The sequence below is a fragment of the Nyctereutes procyonoides genome, unplaced genomic scaffold (genome assembly GCF_905146905.1).
Source record: "Nyctereutes procyonoides isolate TBG_1078 unplaced genomic scaffold, NYPRO_anot_genome, whole genome shotgun sequence".
Classification (NCBI taxonomy): Eukaryota; Metazoa; Chordata; class Mammalia; order Carnivora; family Canidae; genus Nyctereutes; species Nyctereutes procyonoides.
Genome location: NW_026575033.1, coordinates 6,640,254 through 6,655,728, shown reverse-complemented (window position 1 = coordinate 6,655,728; position 15,475 = coordinate 6,640,254). Strand labels below are relative to the sequence as shown.

Sequence of the window (15,475 nt, the reverse complement as noted above, 5' to 3'; positions counted from 1 at the left end):
TCCCCACCAAACACACAGAATGCAATGGGGAAGCATTGACAAGAAAGCTGCAATATAATCTCCCATTAAAAAAAAAAAAAAAGGGAGGGATATCTGGGTGGCTCAGTGGTTGAGCATCTGCCTTTGGCTCAGAGCATGATCCTGGGATAAAGGGGGGTTGGGGAATAAGTCCTTCTTATGGGCAACACAACTTTCATAACCTGCTTCCTACAGGAACAAGCTTCTTTTAGGTCTCAGCCTAAATCTGTGGACAATTCTGCTTCAAAGTTTCTTTGACAATATAACTCCATCAAAATTTTAGGAGGTTCCTAATACACTTGCCTTTAGTCAGTGCCATGTCTTAACACCCAAATTTTTTGCTAGATACAGTCCTCAGATCTGCTTTTTTTCATTCCTGAACTTGTCTCTCTTAATACTAGGGAACTTGAAGTTATTAGTTTAAGTGGGAAAACCACACTGTTAATTAGATCTTTGCCATGAGGCTCCATCACTCTGTACAGCTGCAAAATCTAAGTTTATGCCAGTTGAAGCCTTTTAAATCCTATGTCTCACTACTTAAGGTTAGCTTTTCCATCCTTTCAGATCCTTAATCTTGGCATTCTCCCTTCTCTTACCTATCTGCTTGCAAAATAGCAAATTTACTCGGAGCTCCTCACTTTCTGGCAACACCTTGCCAAATGCACCTGCTGATAATATTCTTTCCTGTCACATCCTCTAGAGCCATTGGCTCCCTGAGCACATGACCTGCTTGCAAAGTTATTACAGGTGACACTTTTGTCAGGCACACACAACATGAGCCTCCCTCTTCTCACAGCCTGGTACCCGTTTCCTTGCAGCCCACAACTTCACCACTGAGCCAGGGTTGCTGCATGTTTTAGCCTGCACTACTATTTGCAGCACCAATTTCTAAATTAGTCAGGATTGGCCAACTGCTGTATCCAACAATTTCCTAAAACTGTAACATTCATTTCTCAGTCACACAAAGGTCATGATCCTGGGTAGCTTTTGTACAACTTGCTTCTTGAAGCTCAAAAGTTTAGATCTCTTGTATCTTGTGACCCACCTTCAACACAGGGCTTCCAAGGCTGTTTTGGAAGAAGACCATGTGTAGGAATTCCATTTGGACTATAGGTGCAAATAGTGCATATTGCATCTGCTCACATTTTACCAAAACTAATCATACTAGCCTAAACTAGATTCAAAGACGTTAGGCATAAACAGCTACAAAAAGCCCGAGAAATTTAAAAAGCAGCAGCAGCTTGGAAAATATCATCTTCCTATGTCACAAGAATGAAACTGGAACAATTTGGTGGACCCATAGCTTTGGCTTTCCCAAAGCAGTTACAGATTGGAGCAGGAGGTCATATCGTTCTGAAAATAAAGACTTAAAGAATTAAGAGGACTTTTTTTTTTCAATTAATAGCTTTATTTTCCCTCAATATACACTTAGAAAATAGGTCTAAGAAAAGGTTTCATGAAATAGACCAGAGGACTATATACAAAGTGAAGAGTTCCAAATCAGCAAGACAAAGTGCACGGACGAAGCATTCTCCCCTCAGGGCCATGGCAGCCTAGGACGGGTCCCATCAGAGGTGAGGCAGGCTCTTGGATGGCTTTTGAGTTTAGCTGAGTAATTGTGCTGATCTTCAGGAGTTTGCTGCTTACATACTTATTCTTGATGGCGATGAATTTCGTTAAGTTTTCATTAACTTTCACTACATTTTTGGCCATGTGCTTGCTGCATGACTTCCAATAGTTCATTCTCTGTGTATCCATTATAATACTGCTGCTTTAAGTTCCATTTTCCTTGGCCCAGAATCTTTTGGGACAGGCAGGAAACAGCCGCTGCCACCTTTGAAGGGTGATAATGCACCAGGTCGTAGTCAATGAGAGTCAGCTCCGTGAGATATTTGGCTAAAGTGTGCTGTTCCACATCAACCTTCCCAGCTTTTGATGCCTGCTTTAAGAAATGCAGTGGCAAAGGTCGACCCAGCTCAAATTTCAGTTCTTTCAAAATCAATGTTTCCATTTCTTGGATCTGGGAACTGGTATAAGCATTGTCTGTGATGTAAACGAAGTCTTCAATATTTGGAGAAAACATCTCCTCATACTTGGAAGCCAAGAGCAGAGCTGTAATCCCAACCACCTGAAGCTTCTTACAAGAAACCAGCTAAACCTGTAAAACTCGGTCCATGGTGGCGATGCACATATACAGAGTCTCCTGCAGCAGCCTAAACTTGGAGTGGACTTGCACCAGCCAGTCCACCAGGATGGAGCGTATGCATCTGTTTCTCTCTCTTCCATCTAAGAAGTGTGTGTGGATTTATGGACTGCAGAACCTCAAGCTGCCGTAGATACTGGTAGCTATCCTTAACATAGTCACTGCAGAGCTGAGGGCTCTCCCAGTCCTCATTATCAATACCCTCAATTTTGCAGAGCAAGGCATCAGAGGAAGCTTGGCAGTAGATACTATGATTGAGAAGTGGGATTACACTGAAGACATGAATAAGGCATGCATTTCTTCTATTAAGAAAAAAAAGAAAGGCAATTAGAAGTCTCCAGAAAACCCAAAAGCTATAGAAAAAAATTATGCTCTGGGATGCCTGGGTAGCTCAGCAGTTGAGCATCTGCCTTTGGCTCAGGGCATGATCCCAGAGTCCAGGATCAAGTCCCACATCAAGCTTCCTGCATGGAACCTGCTTCTCCCTCTGCCTATGTCTCTGCTTCTCTCTCTCATGAATAAATAAAATCTATAAAAAAAGAAAATTATGCACTGAATATGAAGGAAAATAAAAAGTTGCATGACATTGAACAGTTGATGGAATATAAAGAGATAGAAAGAGGAATAGAAAGAAACCATTTGTCCTCAAAGTCTGTCATAGTTTCATTAAGGAAGATCCAAGGCCAGTGAAATTGAACAGAGAACTGTAGAGAAGGAAAGTTAATCCTAGAGTATTACTTGACTCAACAGGATAAAAGGAATGTAAATACTGTTCATTGGCTTTCAATGCATAGACTCAACATGCAATGAAGCACACAATGCTTAGAATACAAATATTAACAGCTATGAAAATATAAAGCAAAAGTGTAGTTAATAGAAGAGTAGACAGGAATAGCTAGGTATAGGTAAAGATATAGTTAACAGAAGGAGGAAAATAAAGCATCCATTTATATAACAGAGTTGCTATGGACTGAATTGTTTCTCTCAAATACATGTGTTGAAACTCTAACCCCTGATGTGACTGTATCTGGATAAGGTTTTTAGGGAGATAATGTTAAAGGAGTTCAGAAGGGTGAGGTCTTCCTCTACTAGGACTGGTGTCCCCATAAGTAGAGGAAGAGATCTCTGTGCAGAAGTCATGGGAGGACACAGTGAGGAAGTGAGCCAGAAGGAAAATCTTCACCAAAAACCAAACCTGACAGAACCGTGACTGTGGACTCCTGGAATCCGCAACTGAGTGAGAAAATTAGTCTGTTGTTTGAGCCTCCCTGGCTGTGGTATTTGGTTATGGTGGCTCAAGCCAACTAACATAGGAGTCAAGAGACTAAAGTTGATGGTAGAAGGGTAGAGATTTAAAAATATAAAGTTATGATGAACCCACTAAATTCTACTCATAAAATAAATATAACATATATTATCTAACTAGAATTTCAAATAAAATTTTGGGATAGAAAGCAAAAATAAAAATATAAAGTTATGAAGGTCAATAACCAAAAGAAAAATTTTAAATTATCAAAAGTTGAGACAAAAAAGAGGAATAAGTATGTATGTGTATGCTCTCAAAATGACTGCTTATCTCAAGTAGGCAGAAGAAAAGGCATCAGGAGGGAGGAGAATAAATGGGCCTTGTTCTTGGGCAACGTCCTCAGAGATCTGCAAGGAAATGGGGTCTGTGCACCCATGCCCAAGACAGACATGGTGATTGGCAGCTTTAAGGTATTAGGCAGTGGTTCCTGCCTCCTGTATTCGAGTACTTGTGTAGATTTATCCCCTTGTGGGATCCCTGGGTGGTGCAGCGGTTTAGCACCTGCCTTTGGCCCAGGGCGCGATCCTGGAGACCCAGGATCGAATCCCACATCGGGCTCCCGGTGCATGGAGCCTGTTTCTCCCTCTGCCTGTGTCTCTGCCTCTCTCTCCCTCTCTCTGTGTGACTATCATAAATAAATAAAAATTTAAAAAAAAATTTATCCCCTTGAGTATAGGCTGCACCTGGCACCTTGCTTCTAATAAATAGAATGTGGTCAAAGGCATGTGAGATGTCATGAGGTTAAGTGACAGACTCCAAATTTCATCTGGCCATCTTTCTGGTTCTCTTTTGCTTGCTCAGGTGAATGCCAGCTGCCAAGTTGTGAGCCACCCTGAGGGAAAGGTCACCCAGAAAGATGCTAAGGGAGGCCTCTGGCCAACTGCCAGCAAGGACTTCTCGCCTTAAGTCTGACGGCATGTGAAGAATTGAATCCAGACAGAAAGCACATGAGCGAGCTTGGCGACATCCTCCAATTGAGCCTTCAGATGGGATGCAACCCTAGAAGACACTCATCTCGATTGCAACCTCATGAGAGACCTTAATATGGCTAACGCACACCTGAATTCTTGCCCCACAGATTCTGTGAGATAATAAATGTTTGCTGTTTTTAAGTCTAATGTTTGAGGTAAATTGTTTCACAGCAATAGGAAATAATTTTTTATTTGTAAAAAATGATGATTTACTTTTCTCATTCAGAGTTGTGGCCAAAGTCACTGCACCATCCTTCTCACATCTGGGGTATGAGAGAGACTGCCATTTGTCTACCAATAATCATTCTCCTCATCTTCCCCATTAACACAGTCTGCTCATATTTACCACCTTACCTCACTTCCTTTGATGATGCTCATGTCATATACTTTAGGCTAAACAATCTAAAAGCAGTTTGGGGGAGGGGGCATCCAGGAAAGACCCTGAAAAAAGGACCATACCCAGCTGGCACATGTGTTTTTACTGCTCGTCCTTTCTTGCTTCATTCCCACATGAACCCAGTGCTGGAGCCACAGCAGCCACGATGTACTGTGAGGCAACAAGCACATGCTATAAAAGCATGAGCAGAAAGACAGGAGTCCAATCTGCAATGGCATCCTGGAAATGTATACTAGCCCTGATCTGACTACCATAGAGCCACTAATTTGGTTAAGCCATTGTTTGTCTGCTTTGAGTTACTTGCAGCCACACTTAGTTCCTAAGTCATACACAGGTTCTTGGCATGCCTGCTGAGACATAGGTAATGCCACCTGAGCTCACCATTTAAAAGCATTCCTTCTGCCATACATAATGGATCCATGGTATCTACTGATATCTCCTATGAAAGGAGGATTTAGGGGATCCCTGGGTGGCGCAGCGGTTTGGCGCCTGCCTTTGGCCCAGAGCGCGATCCTGGAGACCCGGGATCGAATCCCATATCGGGCTCCCGGTGCATGGAGCCTGCTTCTCCCTCTGCCTGTGTCTCTGCCCCTCTCTCTCTCTCTCCTGTGACTATCATAAATAAATAAATTCAAAAAAAAATTAAAAAAAAAAAGAAAAAAAAAGAAAGGAGGATTTATCTCAGAAGAAACTTATTTTCTATTTTACACAAATTCCTGTTTATTATAAAAAGCATGATATTTCTAGGACATTTAGTATAGGAGAAAATAGACTCAGAGACTGTCAGCATACTGTAGCAAGATATGACACCCATTATGGTCCTTAGTCAATAATTCAATAAAGGATTAAAATATTTCAATAAATTATTCAATACATATCTTGTGCTTTAAGTATATATAGCATATATATAACCTTCAGCATGGCAACTCCACTTCCACTCTCAACTTAGGTTTCCTTAGGGAAATAATTTGATAAGTAGGAAATACAGATGCTATCAGGGAAGTTTTCAGATAAGCCATGGGAATTCCAAAAGACCTTTTACATTTATTTTTTAAAATTGTATTTATTTGAGGGAGATCGTGCACAAAGAAGGTAGGGGCAGGGACCGAGGGAGAAGCAGACTCCCCACTGAGCAAGGAGCTTGGCAAGAAGCAGGGCTTGATCCCAGGACCCCGGGATCATGACCTGAACTGAAGGCAGATACTTGACTGAGCCACCCACGTGTCCCAAGACCTTTTAAATTTCTATTTGACTTAGATTAGCCATGCTCTGCTTAAAATCTTGGATGACTTCTATTGCATATAGGATTAAATACAAATCCCTCTGTGGGTTTCCAGTCACAGCCAAAGGGTCCAGTCCCTCCTTCCTTTCTCCCCACTTCCCTCTGTACTCTTCCACGCTCAAAAGTTCCTATTCACTTATGCAGAGCAGAACCATCTCCTTGTTTATAGTCTCTTCCCACCTAAACCATCAAATCTTCACCATCTACCACCAAGTTGTTAAGATATTATTTGCCTCCTTTTTTATGGGTGCTAGCTCTTCAGTTTTTGTCCCACTGAATTTCCTCAACTAACCCTGTTGGTAGATGTAGTGTGTCATTCTTTTTTTTTGAAGATTTTATTTATTCATTCATGAGACACACAGAAAGAGGCAGAGACACAGGGAGAGGGAGAAGCAGGCTCCATGCAGGGAGCCCGATGTGGGACTCAATCCCGGGTCCCCAGGATCACACCCTGGGCCGAAGGCAGTGCTAGACCACAGAGCCATCCGGGTTGCCCCACAGAGCTATCTGGATTGCTCTGTGTCATTCTTTCTTACTCAGAAATACTTAGTCCAAGCTCTTCAGGGTGGTATTCAAGTTCTTTCACCAACTGACCCACCTCACCTTTCTAGGTAGGCTCATGGCTGTTGTTAAATTGAACTTAACGTAATCAGTTTGAAGCCATGATCTCTAGGTGCCTTTTCTAAATGTAAAGATGAAAACTAGGAACAAGTGGTGTGTTGGGAAATGTGATTACTGACTAACCCATGGGATGGACCTGGACACTCAGAGGCTCCCCACTCATCCCCTGTCCTTGGAACATGGGTTCTAAGTCTTTCCCACTGCCAAAGGCTGCTTCATGAGCAGAGCCTCGAGATGGTGATGTGATATTGAAAACACCTGCACAGTATATGTGACTGAGCTCAGTTAGGGCCTCTTTAAGAGCTTTTAAGATCTGGAGAGCAGGTGTGGGGATCCATTCGTCTTGCTGCCACCAAAGACAGGCCTCAAATGTTTGTTCCTTTTGCTATGATTAAAACTGCTACCTACCACGCTGGAGTGGCCTGCCTCTTTGGTGTCTCCCGCTCTCTGTGTGTGGGGGCAGGTCTCAGATTACACCAGGAAAGCTCCCAAGAGGGCCGGGAAGCCACAGATGCAAAACCCTCATGGGCACATCATGCCAATGTGCCTGAGCACACAAATCATCTTCAGGTTAAGAAGGTCTATTGTTCAACTCCATCCACGATCATTCTTGGTAACTCCTCAGAGTTGTATTCACCATTAACATAGACAACAAATCTAACCAGTATTGATCCCCCCCCCCTATATATATGTGTTTTTTTTATAGCATCCTGGAAAATGCTATAAAAACAATGTGTATGAAGTGAGCCAAGTAGAAACCAAGAAATTGCAGAACATATTGAAAAGGGATTCACCTTTTGTCACAACTGACTGAACTCCCTCAATGGTTGCCACATCACACAGCAGCCAGAGCCTGCAAGGGTCTGGGCACATTCCAGCAATTAACTCTACTATTTTGCGTTTTGCCAAAGATGCACCAAGTACCCTACAAGGCGCCTTTTACAACAGCCAAATGGAGCTATAAGGGAAGCAGCTGAGCACACAGAAGGATCGCTGGGAAAAGGGGCTTCAGATGGAGATCTAATCTGGGTCATGGTCTCCAGGTACGTAGAGGAAGGACCTTGCTTAGAGGACAGCTGAGTGAAATGAGAAGGAAGCCGAGCTGTGCACCTCCAGGGAGGTCTTAACTCACTTGATGTCTTAACCCCCAAATCTTGAGAAAATGTCCAAAACACACTATTACCTTACCAGCATTTGGGGAATCAGATGAAAATACCTGGATTCTGTCTTGGGGTTGGCACACACAGTGTCTTAAGTGAAAAGAACTTTTTCAAAATCAGTAGGAACACCTCCCTGACATCTCTGAAAGGGGGTTGTGCTCCCAGCAGGAGGTGGGGAGGGATGGGAGAGGACCGAGTCAATGTGAACTCAATGCAAAGGAAGAAGGAAGGTGCCCTGGCTGCCTTGGAGGTTACACGAGGGGATTTTCAGGAATGCTGGACTCATTCTATGATTCATTGATGCTTTTACATGCCTTTGTAGTAAATATTTATCATGCAGCCACAACTGGACACACATTTTGCTAGGCCTTAGGGTGACAGCATGAAACATGAAAAACCAATTACCTGGACAGCACACAGGTTACTATCTGGTTAGGGGAAAAAACATTAAATACAATTTACTTTGACAGAGTCTTGCCTATTCCCTAAAAACTGGCATTTCCCAGCCATTGAGGCTCATTGAGAAAAGATTTCCTGACACACAAACTAGCCCAGCTGTGGACCACCCTATGGAAATCATTTGGGAAGATTTCTTGTCCCAAAGCTCCCTGTTAAAAATCTCATTTCCACTCAGGAAATCTTTCCTCATGGAAAGGAACTTATGAAAAACATCTGCTGTCCCTTGCCAGACTGCATCTCTCAAGGCTGATTGCTCAGACTTTCTGTCTGTGGTTGTTTGGTTTCTTAAGAAACAGGACACTAGGTGGAACCTGTGTTCTGTCCATGTCCTCTCTAAACAGGCCAGCCACAGCCTCACGTGGCCTCCACTGTTCCATTTCTCTGACTTCTGCTCTCGGGCCACTACTGGCCCCCACCCTAGACAGAATGAAATGCAATATTCACCAAAAAGTAGATGATCACACATAAATAAGGTTTTCCCTGCATTCATTTTATCCCTTAAGTCAGGATTTTTGTCCCGTTATCCTAAAGATTCTATTTACGTGCCTTGTCCAGAGAGACCAGCCACGCGTAATGCTTTGAAAAGTAAAAACAGGGCCACCTGGGTGGCTCAGTGGTTGAATCTCCGCCTTTCACTCAGGGCGTGATCCCAAGGTCCTGGGATCAAGTCCCGCATCAGGCTCCCTGCATGGAGTCTGCTTCTCCCTCTGCCTGTGTCTCTGCCTCTCTCTGTGTCTCTCATGAATAAATAAATAAAATCTTAAAAGAAAAACTAAAAACAAGCTCACCTGGCTAGCTCGGTGGGAAGCGTATGCCACTCTCCATGGGGGGGAGGGGGAGGTCGTGAGTTCGAGTCTTATGTTGGGCGTAGGGATTACACAAAACTTTAAAAAAGTACTAAAAGCAAATAAAAATTGACGACGATACCCTTGGACGAGTCTCGTTTCAAGAATTTTGTCTCTGCAGAACAAGGAGGCCGCCCCTAGGGTGTCTTGGAGTTTTAACATCTAGGAATCTTCATTTCTGTGCTGACGGGGGGGGGGGGGGGATCTGGAGAGACACGGGACCACTGCACCTGGGGACACACAGCCAGGCGCCCGCGCAGCACCTCCCAGGGTGTGTGTGTGTGAGAGAGAGAGAGCTGGGCCGAGGGAGGAGGGAGGAGGTCCTGTGAGTACGTGGGGCCCAGGACCATTCCCTTCGTGCCGAAGCATCCTTCACGGTGTCTTCCACTCATCCCACCTGCCAAACAGCCACAGACGCCGAACACCGCACACAAGGGGAAGGAACAAGCCTCCTGAGGCGCCCCCGCAGGTAGACGTGCCAGGCCGCCAGAATTCGTGGGTCCCACTCCGCCTTTCAACCACCCTGGGCTCCTCTCCCGCCCTCCCGAGGCTGTAGGTCGCAGCGCCCGCCCACCTGCGCAGCGCGGAGCGGGCCTCGGGCAGAGGCGGCGGCGCGCAGGTGGGACTCGGCGCAGGTGGGCGGGCGCTGCGCAGGTGGGGCGGTGGGGGCGGGGCTGGGGGCGGGGTACCAGGGCGTGGGCGGGCGCCCTGGCTGGGCGTCTCCTTGCATCTCTGGTGGCAGGTGCACAGTAGGGCGCAGGGGTGAGCGGAGGAGTTTGCCTGGGTGTGCTTACGGGTGTGAGCCGCGCCTGCCCGCGCATTTTAATCCGCTAAAGGAAGGAGAGTGCCCCCCAGAAAGCCCGAGGAGCACTGTTTGTTCCAGACGGCCTGGGGATGGGTCGGCTCTGTGTAGCGGGTTCCCTGGGAGCTCAAAGGAGGATGAAGCGTCATGGGGAATGTTCTGGACACATGCAGCCTTCTCCTTCCTCACCCACCCGACCAGCTGCTCATGAACCTCCCCCGGGGCAGTGGTTCTCAGCGCGGCGCCAGCGGCGCTGGGGAACTTGCTAGAAACGCAGGTTCTCGGCCCCACCTCCCCATCCCTGGAAGCAGCCGCTCCAGCGGTTGACTCTCTCCCACCCGAGCTGTTTCCTCAAGGTCTCCAGGTGGTTCCCAGCAGGCTAGGAGCGCCCACTGGCGCCCACAGGGACCCTCCGCTGGGTTTTATCGCTGAATGCGGGGAGCACACACGCAGGACCTTCAAACACACACACACACTGGCCACACCTTCATGTGTTTCGTTTTTTACCAGTTTAACCAGCTGTTCAGATAGAAGCCCAGGTCCCGCGGAGGGCTGACTGTGGATAGCCATGCCCTGGGAATTCTTTTCCCAGACACTTGGATGATGAAAAACTCGACAAGAGCATTCTTGTGTTTCACATTACACTGTGCGGGAGATTTGGCTTTCAAGCCACAGGTAAACCAGTAGAGTCACTGAGCCATGTGTTTCTTTCCTCTTCCCGCCCAAACTCACGTGCATAAAAAATATTTTTCCAGAGTCCGTTGTCTGGTCTTTATTTTGTTCATGTTTTTTTAGATATTTAAACTTTTATTTTTTTTTTTTTGTCTTTTAAAAAGATTTTATTTATTTATTCATGAGAGACACAGAGATAGGCAGAGGGAGAAGCAGGCTCCCTGTGGGGAGCCCAATATGGGACTCAATCCTGGATTTGGGGATCATGCCCTGAGCCAAAGGCAGATGCTCAACAACTGAGCCACCCAGGCGTCCCAAACTAGGGCGTTTTTTATTTTATTTTATTTATTTTATTTTATCTATTTTATTTTATTTATTTTATTTTATTTTATTTTATTTTTTTATTTATTCTAGAGACAGAGAGAGAGAGGTAGAGACACAGGCAGAGGGAGGAGCAGGCTCCATGCAGGGAGCCTGACATGGGACTCCATCCTGGGAATCCAGGATCAGGCCCTGGACTGAAGGCGGCGCTAAACCGCTGAGCCACCTGGGTTGCCCCTATATTTAAACTTTTAAAATAAATTTCTGAAGCTTCTAGTAAAACTGGTATGAGCAAATGTATATAAACCACTTTCTTCATTTGTTTGATCACATTATTTTGATTATTTCTCTGAAATGAGATTTCTTCCCCCCCCCCCCGCTCTTTTTGTTTTGATAGATGCTTATTTGATTGTCTATTTTAGATCTAAACTATATTGGAGCAACCTTTAAAATTCCAGTCCAAGGGAGAGACCCCGGGTGGCTCAGCAGTTAAAGCCTCTGCCTTCAGCTCAGGACGTGATCCTGGAGACCTGGGATCAAGTCCCACATTGAGCTTCCTGCATGAAGCCTGCTTCTCCCTCTGCCTGTGTCTCTGCCTCTCTCTCTTTCTGTCTCTCATGAATAAATAATTAAAATCTTCCAAAAAAATAAATCAAAATAAAATAAAATTCCAATCCAGGGCACCCGGGTGGTTCAGTGGTTGAGCATCTGCCTTTGGTTCATGATTATCCTGATCCTGGGGTCCTGGGACCAGTTGCAGGTCGGGCTTCCCATGGGCAGCCTGCTTCTCCATCTGCCTATGTCTCTGCCTCTCTCTGTGTGTCCGTTATGAATAAATAAATAAAATCTTTTAAAACTCCAATCCATTCATGTTTTTTTTTTCTTCCTCCCATGGTCAAGTCTATGTATTTCCCAGAAATTCCTACCTCTGGTTCTTCTCCTGTCCTCTTGATTTTCCTCCGTGGCTGTGGTTCCTTTGCTTACCAAACTACTGCTTTCTATAGGCACTGAGTCTTTGTCCCTGTCTCCTCCTAGTAATTATTTCAGATATGTGTTCAGCTGATGGCAGCCATCTGGTCAGGACCTCATGCTCTAACCATTCTTGATTAGCCCCATTTTACAGCTGAAGTTAACTCAGTGATAGTCATTAGCAAACACCGGGCCTTCCTGTCTCTCATATTTAGATAGATATTTGAATTATTTTATAATTAATAAAATCTCTCATAAATAAGAACAGGGAATTCAAATTCATTCACTGTGATGTGAATTGTTCTGAGTTAGGAAGAAATCTACAGGGATCTTTTCTCCTGAAATACTGATTCAAGTATTTGGTACGCTACAAGTCCAACGAGAAGACACCAGGGGGCGTGAGATACTTTTTCCCCCCTCTGGCCAGCCCAATCACCTAGTTGATGAAGAAAACACTTCCCTCCAATGTTATGTTTGTGACCTTTCCACCTAGGAGACCTCTGTTTTTTTCATAGTTTATATATTTTCCTATTATGAATCTTCTTTTTTCCCCCATCCACCTGCCCAGTGCACAAATCTAACTGGTTACATATTACCTAAAAATAAAATATCTGGGCCAGGAGATTAATATTTGTCTGTTTCACATAATTTACTCCCAAAGCAGTAGCTGAAGCCTGGACATACATTCTCTCCTGTATCAAACAGCATCCTTTTACTTCAGAATATTAGGATATTCAAAAGGTGCTTTATGGGGAAAAAAATATGGTAGTCTTAGCATGGAGTAGGGAGTATTTCCTAGAAAATACTTACTGGGGAAATAAGCCCACCAGTAACCCAAACAAAATGTAAATGACAGGCATGATATGGTTTTCAATAAATATTAGTTAACCTGGATGCATTTATAAGAGGTGCTTTAGGATCAGTAATATTCGACACTTTGAACCACATATACCCTAGGATTAAAAATAATTTTTCTGTCCTTTCTTGAATAATATTGGAGAATTTCAAAAGCAATTTGTTTCATTTTCCAAATTGTCAGTGTTCTTATAACAATGAATTTTTTACCTGCCCCCTTAGAGATTCTGAGGGTCTGCCTGTTTTGGTTGGGGAAGTAATCAGCTTAGGTACTGAGAGCAGCAGGACTCTATCATGTTACTGACAGGAGACAAATGACAAATGTTGAGTTTGCTTCTGTTGTCATCTCAGGTCAAACTCCCTGCCCTTTCTATCCACCTGCCCAGGCCGTCTTCAGACTTCTGGTAGAGTTATCTATCATCCAACTACGTAACCTTGGCAAACTACGGGGGTGACCGTTGAATTCCATCCCCCCACCTGCAGAATCCATCCAGCCTGACTTCTCCTCCCAGCCTCAGTCCCCTGCACCCCCTCCCATGCTCTTCTAGTCACAAGGCCTTCTCACCGGCCCTTTTCAGATGGGTTTGCCCTCTCAGAGTCTCCTCTCCCTGCCTGAAATGCCCACCACCTCTTCTTCACTCAGCTTAGAAGCCTCCTCTCCACTCCCTTCATTGGCTTTCTCTTTTGAGCTCAGTTGAACCAGATCTGTTTTAGCGCTCATCACATCTTATCTTCATCCTATAGACTGCCTTTTACTCCTCTGTTCCCACTGCTTAATGCAGGTCTTCCACATAGTAGAAAATCAACGATTACTAGGTAAATAAAATTATGGCTAGGTTAATGGAATCATCTGTGGCTGAACTTTTCTGCAGGTTTAGTATCCTTACATCCCATGAGTGATTCAAAGAGTTTAACCAGGCCTTCAAAATCCATTCTTACGGAAAGCAATGGATTTAAAGGAGAGAATTCCAGATCTGACTAATCATTTCAATCTATCATGTCTACTATATAAGGTGCTTTTGATTTCTGTTCCGTATTTCAGACAGTGTTCCTGAGTACACACAGGCGGCTCGCTCTAGCCACTCTTCATTCCCCAAGGAGCACACCTTCCTAGAATCTGCACCGGCTAATTTTCGTCTTCTAATTCCACTATCTCTCAAATACCTACAAGCTAAATTTCTTGATGCTGCTTCCAGAAGTAGCTTTGGAACAATTAACTAAAAATTAGGCTAATCCAACAAAAAACTCCAGTACAGGAAGTAGGATTATGTTGCATTTCTTCTACCGGGTAAATCCTTCCTTAACTTTCAAGAGAAAAAGATACTTTAAAACTCTTTTCTTGTACATAATACTTAATCTCATCCTGCGCCACAGTCTTTTCTGCTCCAGTTTCAAAATAGCAACTACAGCTGCCAGGAGAGACCCTTCCCCAGGAATTTTGAGGCCACTAATCAATTTCACAGCTGTAGGCAAAGCACTTGGCTGGGAAATGTTTTCTGCAAGACAGACAAGGTGCTTTGACCTTGTGGGGCAGCCAGAGGGTTAAGCCAAAGGAGTAAAGGTAGCTGGAACAGAGGGAGGCCATAGGTGGGCTGGGCTCCTCTGCTCGGTACCTTTCCCTTCCCCACTTGCCTTGTTCACAAACTGAGCCAGGGAACAAGGAGACTCCAAATCCTCCACCGGCCCCTGGGAGCAGAGATCTGGGAGGGTCAGAGCTGCTGCTCGGTTCCACCTCCCGGAACAGTGCGCAAGACCCAACTTAAAGTGTCTAAGGAAGAAAGATTCTCCTTTTGAATGACATTTCCTCTTCTCTGGTGGTTTTCACCCTTGGTGGACATCAGAACCACCTAAATGGTTTGTTGAAACACTTCAGGGCTCTGATTCCATGGGTCTGAGGAAAGACCCAAGGATGGGCACTTCTAACACTTCCTCCCATGATGCTGAGGCTGCTGACCCTGGAGCCACCCTGAGAGCCACTGCTCTTCTCTGCCCAGTCTACTGTCTTTCCCTCGAATATTTACTCACAAGAGTTTTCTGCTGTGTCTCTCCTACAAACACACTGCTTCACTCCCAACACATTTCTTCAAATGTCAGTTTGGACTAATCAGAGGAGGGCGGTAGACTAACAAGCATATGGTCAAATAATCATTCTTGCCTAATTTCAGAGTAAATGTGTCAGGAGAATAACAGAAAGGACTGTAATAAAGAATCATAATTTTAACAGATTTCCTCTCCTTAGGCTGCAGAACATATTTCATTGATAAGTTTCATGAACACTGTACACTTTTGCTGAGCATCTGTGCTGGTCTGTGGTGGGATTACAGCATTTCCTGTGACCCAGACTCTCTTTACCCAGAAAATCAAGATCGATTTCATGCACAAAGAGCAGTTTCCAAATGGAAGGTGACTTCTTCATTTCCTACCCAGAATACATTGTCCATCAGGCCATTGGGTGACTTCTTGTAAGTGAACATCTCCATTCTTGCTGGAGCCCATCCCAGTGACTGTGTAGCTCAGTGGTTAAGAACCTGGTTCTGGAAAAACAACAACAACAACAAAAAACCTGGATCTGGAGGCAGACAGATCTGACTTGG

At 44.6% G+C, this 15,475-nt stretch overlaps 1 pseudogene; it reads right to left on the bottom strand.

Annotated features, from left to right (window-relative positions):
• Nucleotides 1–1,518: 1,518 nt before the first annotated feature.
• LOC129504492 (G2/mitotic-specific cyclin-B2-like) lies at nucleotides 1,519–13,814 on the bottom strand (annotated as a pseudogene).
• Nucleotides 13,815–15,475: the final 1,661 nt, after the last annotated feature.